This window comes from Rhagoletis pomonella, unplaced genomic scaffold (assembly GCF_013731165.1).
Source record: "Rhagoletis pomonella isolate Grant_MI unplaced genomic scaffold, Rhpom_1.0 Rhpom_scaffold_00001, whole genome shotgun sequence".
Lineage (NCBI taxonomy): Eukaryota > Metazoa > Arthropoda > Insecta > Diptera > Tephritidae > Rhagoletis > Rhagoletis pomonella.
The window spans coordinates 102,485,289-102,497,411 of NW_023458555.1; positions in this window are offsets into that span (position 1 = coordinate 102,485,289).

A 12,123-nucleotide genomic window follows, 5' to 3' on the forward strand; every position below is an offset into this window, starting at 1 on the left:
GACTTCTTTCAGTAGGATTCGAACCGACGATCCCACTGACTCAGCCGGTTGCCTATGCACCGTGCTAAGTACGCCTTGTAAATTATCGTTTGCTTTTTTCCACTATTTTCGTTTTTGTTATGCCAACACAATCAAGCGCAACTATTCCGCTGCAATTTAAAAAACGGCCTCGAGCTCAATATAAATTGTTGAAAATAAAATAAAATCTTAAAAAACCCGTTGGGGCCCATGAATCAATAATAAAAGGTTTGCTCAGAAAACTATTTTCTCGCTCCCTCTTGACAAAATCGGCTCCCGTAGCAAGGCACTGTGTGTGGGTTCGTGTGTGTGTGCAAAGCTTTTGTAAGGGAGTGTCAAAACTCTCCCCCCAACTATCCCTAATTTATAAATATAATTACTGTTATTATTTCATAATTATATCACTAATTCATTTTAGATATGTTCTCTCGTATATAATAAATAAAATTTTGATAAACAAACATTTTTTGTTACTCAACTGAAAATGACAGTTGGTTTGTCAGTTGTCAATACAAAAAGTTTGAATGTGATACATAACTCGGGATCAATGAGCCTTAAAATATAGTACGTTTAATTCTTGGGGAATTTCACTTATTTTAAGAGAAATTGACAGCCCCTTCGATAGTCATACATTCTTAAGGTATTAATTTGACACGCAATTCGTGATTAGCATGTCTAAAAACCTATTCAGTGGTATTTTGGAAAAGATAGTCTTATTTTTAGAAAAATCCATGGTCCATTTGACAGCTTTCAATTGTCAGGGTTTTAATTTGACATAACATTCGTTAGCAGCATATCCAAAAGTCTAATCAGTAGCATTTTTAAAAAGATTGTCTTATTTTTAGAAAAATTCATAGTTAATTTGACAGCTGTCAACTGTCAGGGTTTTAATTTGACATAAAATTCGCGATCAGCTTGTCAAAAAACGTAATCGGTGGTATTTTCAAAAAGATTTTTTAATATTAGAGAAATTGGCAGTTAATTTGACGGCTCTCAACCGTCAAACTAAAAATTGTATGGCATATTTTGATTTAGCATTACAACAATACTACGACAGCCCTTCTAGTTTTTCGCGTAAAACATGGCTTATCCGATCACTGTGCGGCGGGAGCTGAAGATTTGCTCTAACTGCTAGTCTCCTACAATTTCCTCTACTCCCGTCAAAGGCAGATTTCCCATGTGAACTTGCAACAACTTTCAATTCTGCCATTTCCTTGAAGGGATTTTCATGATTTCAGACCTTCAGTAAAGTTAATATGATTTATTCATGTTGTTTTTTTTTACACACCTTTCATCATTCAAAAATGTACAATTTCATAAAATTTCAAAATCTATTTATCATATTGCTCGAGCGTTAGACGTTCTAGAGTCCATACGCCTAAGTAGCCGATTACGCCCATTTGGGTACTTAAAGTTGACATTATAGACCAGAGGTTCCCTAACTTATTTTTCTCGTAGACCCATTTCTAAACTTAACTGGTTTCCCAAAAGCTAATCAAAAAATGTGAAGATTCCAAAACTAAACTTGGAGTGGCAAAAATAAAACTAAAATATTTTCTTGTGTTCTATTTAATAATATAATGTGATTACAGACTTGCAAGTTTTAAAAAACAGAGCTCGTAAAAAGCCATGCAAGAACTGTCTCGCTCTGAGGAATTATATTTTTTTAAAAGCACTAAATAAACTCCATAAATGTTTGGCTCACTCCTGAATTTGCATGTGATGTATTTGTCAAATAGTTTATTTGTGTTGATGGCATCATTTTTATTTTTATTACTCCGAGTTTTAAAGTGATGCGAAAAATATTCGTCAATCGCATTTTTGAAACACAAAACTTGAAACAACAAAACTGCAAAGCTTTTTCCGCCAAACTTCAAATTCAGAAACTGACAAAAAAGAAAAGACCGAATCTATATAAATCGATGGTAAACAAACAAACAAGCAAGAAGATCAAGAAGTATTCTACCGTCTCATCCTCTTCAAAGCAGGATGGGCAAATGGAATTGTCATTTACCCCTATCACAGTCAGGTGTTTGTGCCAGTGAAGTGACCAGTCAGCAGTCCCGTCTTCTCAGTGAGAGGAAAAAACTAGATAGAGTTTCTGAGATTGAAGGCAACATGAGTTTTGCCCACCTGCATCCACCCGATGGCTTGCAATCATTGCTTAGCGAAGTATCCACCCAGTTTATGATGGTGGCTTCGATGGTCGAAGTGGGGAGTGGTATAACTGGTTGCGGATCAAGGAACGCCTGGTCTAAGCGAACTCTGGCCAAAGGGTCAGATGTCTCATTTCCAGGCACCCCCGAGTTGCCCGGCACCCAGAGTAAACCAAGCTCGTTATCTTTACCAACATAATTTAGCCGAGACTTGCATTGCCGAACTATTTTGGAAGTACATAGAGGGCTGGTCAATGCATTCTCCCCAAGAGAAAAGTGAAGCTTATCTTCATTAACTTCGAAAAATACTTGAGAAATGCTCCAAATCCTGACCCTGAGTGAGTTTTGGAGCCATCGTAAATATCCGACTATGTACGAGTGCGGGCTCACTGCTGGAATTAAACCAGCATTCCCCATCAGGGAACTCTCTCTCTCTCTCTAGAATCTCTTCAACAAAGGTAATGGTAGCGTGCTATCCTGTAGCATTGGAAAGACACCAGTGCTGAAATATCTGCCGCCGGCAATTTCCGCACCCCTTCACTCAGTGTTATACCAACATCCGTTTCTTTTTAGTCTTCAGATAGCCTTTAAGGCTTCCCACACTTATGATGACACAAAGTGGCGGTAAATTCACCAGTGCGTCAAGAGCACTATACACCACTCTAAAAAAAATAAAGTTAAATAAATAGGCTATCAAGCAACCATTTTGGTTCATTACTATCGAAACCAGATGAATTTTCGCGGACCCCTACTTACAACTCGTGGACCCCCATATTTTTTTCACGCCAACGTAGACCCCGGTCGAGTCTCCCGTGAACCCCGGGGGGTCCACCTGGACCACTTTGGGAATCACTCTTATAGACAATGTTTTTATTTAAAAAACTATTTGTTTAAATGCTCTAATAAATAAAAATAATAATTAAAGTGTTTACTTAATTTTTTTTTTGTTTTTTTATACGTTCACATTAATATGAAAAATGTATAATATAGCCCATAAGACGGAAGAAACACATTTTTTTTATTAAGTTTCGTTAAAAGGTTTCCAAGATACAGCACTTTAATGAAAGGTATGTATGACGTTTTCTGTTTTCTTAAAATTTAAGTCCCGAACAAATGGGCAACCATACGTAATATCGGCAAAATATGCTGCACGTATATTCATGTCACCTAGAGCTTCAATCTCCTCAACTTTCATCCACTTCCTTAGATGTCGCGCATAGAGGTGGCCGTGGTGACATGAAATGCCTCACTTGTAGTTGTAAGAAATTTCGATGACAAAAGAGATTGACTACCCGCCGACTGTGGAAAATCAAACAGAAAATCGAAAATTTTGCACAGAGGTTCTGAAAAGTCTTGAAAGTGAGTCATGGATGCTTGTAGTTGTAATAAATTTCGATGGCAAAAGGGTGTTCCTACCTTCCGACTCTAGCAAATCAAACTGAAAGTAGAAAATTTTGCACAAAACTTCTGAAAAGTCTTAAAAGTGAGTCATGGATACTTGTCGTTGTAAGAAATGTCTTTAGCAAAAGGGCTTTACCACGCATCAACTCTAGAAAATCAAAAAGAAAGTTGAAAATTTTGCACAAAAGTTCTGCAAAGTCTTGAAAGTGGGTCATGGAAACTTGTAGCTGTAAGAAATTTTGATGGCAAAATGGTTTTACTACCCGCCGACTCTAGAAAATCAAACACCCCTAATGCGAAGGTCGACTAGTAGTAGATAAACGACTATTATTCGATTAATTGATTGCGAATGCCGATTCCTCTTTCAATATGCGACTGTGAATAGTTTTAAGTTGCCCATCCTTCTACTACTGCTTGTTTGTAAAATTATGAGCGAGTATAAACTATTCATACTCACTTGTTGAACGAGAAACGACTTTGAAAATACCACGGATAATCGATAATCGACTAAAGTCGTTTATCTACACTCGACACTCGCAATAGGGGTGAAAGAGAAAGTAGAAAATTTTTTCTGAAAAGTCTTGAAAGTTGTAAGAAATTTCGATGGCAAACTACGACGACTCTAGAAAATTAAACATAAAGTCGAAAATTTTGCACGAAGTTCTGAAAGTTAGTCATGGATGCCTGTAGCTGTAAGAAATTTCGATTGCAAATGGCCGACTCTAGAAGCTCAAATAGGAAGTTGAAAATTTTGCACAAATGTTCTGAAAAGTCTTGAAGGTGAGTCATGGATACTTGTAGTTGTAAGAAATTTCGATGGCAAAATAATTCTACGATGGATTCCGTGATTACTTAAAATCGCCAAGTGAGAAAAGGTGCCGTTAATGTCAGATTAAATCGACCTGTTGCACCATTGAGTATATCGAACTCTCCTGTGTTACGACTGGCCTAATGGATGTGATTTTCCAATTTTATTATGCGTTTAAGCTTTTAAGGTATTTCGTCTAAATAAGTGTATCTATATTGCTTTTCTGTAGAACAATATACGAACCCATTTTGAAATTGCCACCAAGTATAATATAAGGGTACGTTCACAAGTAAAGCTGGGCATGAATCACGTAACTTTGAAACGATTGTCGTTCAAATCATACTGACAAAACGATGTCGTCAAAACACTTATTCATGTATTTGTGTTGCTGTTACGTGCTACTGTTACTGTTACGTGAAGCAAAATTGGAATTGAGTGGACGATATCGCACAAAGGATCGAACAATTTTTGGTTTTCATAAAACAAGAGAATCTAAGCACGGTATCGTCCAGACGATTGTCGTCATACGTGATTCATGCCCTGAGCCGTGCCGGGCGAAGCCGTTCCGAGCAAATTGAAGCTTTCAAATTGATGTAACTATATGAAACCACCTGTTATGAATTTTCATACGACAGACGATAAACGCTTGCAAGCGTATCGTATAAAATGAGTTTTCATATTATGGTTTCCACACGCCCGATAGATGTACTATTGTGAATGACAGTGGTATTTGTTTACCATTTGTTGTGAATTTAAACGAAACAGCTGTTCTTGTCTACCTAAAATATTTTCAAAGTAAACATTTTTTACTTAAAGGTCGCGCAAACTTCCCATAAGCCATACAAAATTAAGAAAAAACATGTTTCCTTCAACCTCAATTGCGTTTTATCTAAATTCAAATGAAACTTTCATAGAGGCTACAGTAAGAAGGTAATTGAGGGATGCTTCCAATCCTCTGGAGGTGAACTCGATAATGTAAATTACTGGAATAAGTTTTATTTGTTAATTATTAAAAAAAATCTTTAGATTTCAGAGACACTTTCAACTTTCGAAATAAGCTGTTGTATACATAAATATATATGTATGTTCTAACAGAAGTGGAGATCGACTCGCGTTCACGTAAAAAAAGCCGTCCTCCCAAATATATTAAAGCTTTCATAACTGTGAGATTTCTTGCTAAGGGATTATACCCATGGGCGTCGCCAGGATCGACATATAAAAAAATCCCTCGAAAATTTTATATAAAAATTGTAATGTACTTGATTGATTAATCCTTATTAATACATATGTGTAAACGAAATGGTTCCATTTGAAAATACAATCTTAACTAATAGCCAAATATAAGTTTAGTTTAGTAAGTAGAGTGGAGTACTAAACTTAAATTTTTTGACTTGTTTTCATGCAAGTAATAGGAAATCGAAACCTGAGAGGAAGATCGACGTATCCCGGCAGCCAGTTCGAAAACGCCCTATTTCAGAACTCGGTTCAAAAGCGCCCTAACTCAGCTGCCGATTCGAAAACGCCCTATCTCAGCACATTTTCAATACATATTCATTTGAGGTAGGACGTTTTTGAACCGAAATCTGAAATGGGGCCTTCTTAAACCAAATTCTGGGATAGGGTGTTTTTCAATAAAACTCTGAAATAGAACGTTCTTCAATCAAATTCTGAAGTAGGGCGTTCTTGAAAAGTTTTCTTATATAGGGCGTTTTCGAGCTGGCTGCCGAGATAGATCGATCTTCCACTCAGGTGTCGAAATATGACTACTATTTCCTTACCACGAAGATATGTAGGACAGGCGTATAAAAAAATAATAAATGTGAAGTAAATACTAAACTCCTGCGCAATTCCATTTAAACGGCTTAACAAGACATCCGACCGCCGCGCAAATACTTTCCCTCCTTTACTCTCATCGTTCGGGTCAAGTGTGAGTAAGCATAAACCAGTTTCTGCAAGCGTACGTAAACTACCGATCAATAGCAAGACGCGTAGAGTATTTACTTTGCCTTCCGCAACTACTGTAAAAGGTATTTGACAGTAGAGTACTCTACTGGTAGTACTTGAGTATTTTCGAAGAAAACATACATTTGTGGTATCTGAATAAAACTAAGGACAGGAATGTAGTGGAGCGATGAAGAGAGCGACGAGCAAAACGTACTTTCAACTAAAATATATGCATACATATATGGTATACATACCTAAGTACATATGTATGTATGTGCATAGATACGTATGTGCATAGATACATATTTGCATAGATACATACATATGTACATAGATACGTATGTGCATAGATACATATATAAGTGTCCGCATATATTTTTTCTCGTCACTTGCTCTGTCGCTTCACTGCAGCAAAACCAAGTTGTGGGGAAAACCCTGACGATATGCGTACAATTGAAACCATGGGTTTTATGTGAAAATTTCAATTTCATATTAAATATATATATGAATGCATGTACATACAATGTAAAAATGTAGTTTCGATTCATACACCTCCAATTTTAGTATTTATTAAAAAAACTCAATGAAATTCAAAAACTATCTCCTGCATTTGGTTTTACTCAATACCGATTTGAGCTGTCGCACAGTGTTATCAAAAAAAAACCAAAAAAAAAATCAGTGATCGTTATGCGTCTTGTGAACGACTTCATACATTAGCTGTCAAATTCAACTCTCAAAGGTACACACCAACATTTTGTCTCAAATGATCAGAAAAATATTACGATCATCTAACACGCAACTATTCAGTTGATCAGAAGTAAGCAACAACGCGTTCAGAAGGTGCAATCGCACCAGTTACTGAGCTGTTGCGCCTTCTGAACGTGCCCAATGGAAATTCGTTTCTCTTGAAATCAAGTTATATGGTTGCGTATGTATGTACATATGTACATATTTCGAAATTTTTTTTATTTGTAAAGGCTCTCAAGAAAAACTAAAAATTCATATAAAATTACGCACAATAAATGGAAAATAAATTTGCTTCTTTAAAATATTTCTTAAATCAGTATGCAGCTTTTAAGTAAAAATGCTCGTACATCTCGTCGCTACCATGTCCAACTATGGAATGTGAAAATCGGCACTTTTCAAAATTTTGATTTGCCACTAATAATTTTATTTCGTATAGCAGTTGTTGTTTTTGACAACTTATTTGTTGGTTAATGACTGCAAATAGTTTTATAGAAAATTCGAAACGAGAAATAATACTTTTATAAACATATAAGTACATACATAGATTTAAAAAGCTGCTTGAATACAAAAGTTGTATGAAATTGTCACATTAAACAACTGTCTAAATCTACGTCATTTTTTATAAATAAGGCCGTACACATTTCCTTACATCGTCAATTTCCATATTCTGTTTTTACTCTTTCAATTTCACTGACCAGCGCCGCAAACGATATCAACTAGTAGGCTGACAACCAGAATTGAAATTTAATACGCAAGTACTTACAGTACTACAAGTATACAGAGAGTAGATTTGCTACTCCCTTTTGGCAGCAGCAAATATCTCTCGTACGCGATGAGAGAAAGTAGAGTACCTACTTTGGCGGAGTAATAGCAAGTACGTCAAGTATTTACTCTCTCAACGCCAAGTAGTGTATGTATGCGGAAAAAGAGTAACAATGTGTTGGGAGTGGAGTACAATGCAAGGAGTACTTATTGAACGAAATGCGGCAAATACACTTGCGCTGGACTTAAATACATATGTGCATAGATACGTATGTGCATAGATACATATATAAGTGTCCGCATATATTTTTTCTCGTCACTTGCTCTGTCGCTTCACTGCAGCAAATCCAAGTTGTGGGGAAAACCCTAACGATATGCATACAATTGAAACCATGGGTTTGAAGATAGCGGAAATTGATGTAAAAATTTCAATTTCATATTAAATATATTAATGTATGCATGTACATAAGCACATATGTAAAAATGTAATTTCGATTTAAAAAAATCGGATAAAGTTTTCCTTTCGCCATTCATACACCTCTAATTTTAGTATTTATTAAAAAAAGCTCTATGAAATTCAAAAACTTTCTCTTGCATTTGGTTTTACACAATACCGATTTGAGCTGTCGCACAGTGTTATCAAAAAAAAAAGCTATCAATGGGTAGGTTCAGAAGGCGCAGCAGTTGAGCGCAACCGTTGCTAAAAAAAATCAGTGATCGTTATGCGTCTTCTGAACGACCTCAAATGATCAGAAAAATATAATAATCATCTAACACGCAACTATTCAGTTGATCAGAAGTACGCAACAACGCGTTCAGAAGGTGCAATCGCACCAGTTACTGAGCTGTTGCGCCTTCTGAACGTGCCCAATGAAAATTCGTTTCTCTTGAAATCAAGTTATATGGCTGCGTACGTATGTACATATGTACATATTTCGAATTTTTTTTTATTTGTAAAGGCTCTCAAGAAAAACTAAAAATTCATATAAAATTACGCACAATAAATGGAAAATAAATTTGCTTCTATAAAAAATTTCTTAAATCAGTATGCAGCTCTTAAGAAAAATCAAGACTTTAAATTCCGAATTTTTTCAATTGTTTGTTGGCATTGAAGTTTAGGTAGGCGACCATTTACAAACATTTATATTCATATAAAATTTCTCAAGGCGTGTAAAAAGTTATTATCCTAACACATTATGGTATTATTAAATGTTGCTCAATTTCATGCTATCGAATTATAAAATTTAATAAACTATAGTGAATATTAAATTTTTACCGAAGATGAAAAAACCCAATAATTTAATACAACTAACCAAGACTTTAAATTCCGAATTGAATACGCAGAAATTTTCATTTGTTTGTTGACATTGAAGTTTAGGTAGGCGACCATTTACAAATATACAATTTCTCAAGGCGTGTAAAAAGTTATTATCCAAACCAGGGTTGTTGCGAATATTCGCGTTCGCATTCGCAACCGCGGAGCTTCCGCACTAATTTTAACATTCGCATTCGCAATAATCAATGCGGAGATTTTGCGAATGTTGGTCAAGTGCACCGATAAAACGTATATATGGCAAACAAACTGACAAATTGTAGCCAATATTTTTGCCTGTGATCGTGGGAGTATTTGTGTAACAAAACTGATCAAATGTCATATTTATCAATGATAAAAATGTCTTTAAACATATTATTTCTTAAGCTATATAACCGAGCTATCAATGGGCAGTCATACAAGATCCAACTTCTACTTGACCTTTGACGTACGAACATAGTCTTTTTAACCGACTTCCAAAAAAGGAAAAGGTTATCAGTTCGTCGGAATATTTTTATTTTTTTTTAAGTATGTTACCGCATAACTTTGGACCACGTCAACCGATTTCTATAATTATTTTTGCATGGGAAAGGTAGTGTCTCAGAGTAGGTCCCATACTATCAGTGGATCATGAAATATATGTATCTATATATGTATATATATATATATATATTATATGAATTTTTTTTGTTTAAAAATTACTTGTTAACAATATTTTTTGTTTTCTCTTCTTTAAATACCTGCATTGGCTTCTTTCTTTAATATGCTTTTTTTACCAATCTTAAAAAGACTACTAGACATAAAAGAAGAGAGTGTGCACTGTATTTCTTAACAAAATTTTCGTGATTCGCTATATATTCGCTTCATAATTACATATATTCGTTTCAAAAATTTTAAATGGGGCTCTTTGGGGAATTTATTTTTATCAAAACTTTAAAGAACAGTAATTTTGTTTACTTGTTGGGCAATATTTTTTTAGTAGGGATATACATTGGATCCTTGGCTAAAAACTTCTGTGGTAAAACTGTCCCTTCTTTGCTATTTAAAGTCAATAGGGATTTCCAGGAGAAATGATCACCGTCTGGATATAAAGAAAATCGATGCTCAAATAATTAAAAAACTTTTGGTCTGACCTTTGGTAAGATAAAAATTACGTAACTATTTGAGCACGGGGTGCTTTTTTAAAAAATAACAATATTCTGATCCGATTCGGCTGACAGCTACGACTTTGAAAACAGAATTGTGTTCAAAATTTTCATTCCTAGAAAATAATAATTTATTTTCCACATCCACCTATTTAGCTCGCTATAAGCACAAATTGTTCAAACCAGTCGCAGAAGCAAGTATTAAAAATGAATTACAAAAACTAAGATCGAAAAACGCTGATGAAGTTACAGATTCCCCAAATTCTGAAACAGCCAAAGGAATGAGAATTAAGACTTCTTTTAAAAAGCTTTTGAAAAACCTGACACATCTGGCTTGGCTTGTAAGCGCTGTTTAAACAACGATCTCGCCATTATGCTAGTTGTTTCTTAAAAATCCTTGGCATCCGCCTTCGCAGCCGCATCCGCGGATGTTAGCTGTTAGATATTCGCATCCGCATTCGCATCCGCGGTTGTCTAAAATTCCACATTCGCAACATCCCTAATCCAAACACATTACGGTATCATTAAATGTATCTCAATTTTATGCCATCAAATTATAATATTTGATAAACTATGGTTAATATTAAATTATTACCCTAGGGCAAGCTTACCCAAAGTGGGTGCCTGGGGTGCTGCTAGTGGCTAGAGTATATTAGTATACTAGTGGTGCGGGCAAATTCTTTAAACTTTCCATATACATACAACGCAAGCGGTTTGATCAAACTTCAAACTGGCGGCCAGAAAATCAAAAAATTTTGATTTTTATTAAAATTACCTTCAGCGGCTCGTCAAACTCCATACAAAACTCAAATGGCTTACAGCAAAGGGATATTTCGCTTGGTTTGTCAAACCGCTTGTGCGGTGTATTTCGCTCTTAAGTGTAGTTCCCCAGTACGTTTTGTCAACGAAAAATTCAATCAGAAAATTTTCGGAAAAATAGCCGAAAACATATCCTTTTCACAACCATTTTCGGTACTTTTGTAGAAATTAAGCTTTTAACAACCTTCTGGACATCAGTGAAGTCGGCACTTTGAATATTAAATAATAACTACAAAGCGAGCCAAGAGAGTCCTGGATGCAAGTGTATGCAGAAAACACTGCTGTTGGCGAGATCGCATTAAAACTACTAGTGACTTTTACTTTTACATTTCTATGTGAGACTGCATTTTCAACAAATGCTTACATAAATAAGTAATTTTTAAGCAAAAAACAAAATCGACTTCAATTCCCATAAAAAAAATTAAGATTAGCGTTAATCTCTTCATGATCCAATAATCGGATGTAAACTAAATTAGAATGGGACCCCTGTGAGGTAACACCTTACCCTTAAAAAAAAAGGATTATAGTAATCATTTAACGTGGCCCAAAGGTATGCGGTACCATACATTAAAAAAAAAATAAATAAAAATAAATATTTCGACGAACTAATAACCTTCTCCTTTTTGTGAAGTTGGTTAAAAAAAATGCACCAGCACGCTGTCAGCGTTAAATGATTTCAGGGTAAAATTGTCAAAGCTCCCAATAAACTTAAAGGAAATAATGAAATCATCATAACAATTTGACATTAAAGGTAAATGAGCATAAAGTTTGCTTTGTGTTTTCTTGTTTTCGTAGACATTTGAAGAGTAGGGGTACCGCGAATTTTTTTTAGCACAACAAGGGTGCCACGGTGAGAAAAGTTTGGGAACCTCTGCCCTAGGGGACCAGCAGGATATGATCGTACGAGAAACGCAATAATTGGAAATAAGGACTTCGAACTGACTTACCTTGAAGAAGCGTATACAACTGAGCATTGGCTGGTGAGGGTTTACCGCGTAAAAAAGTCACATG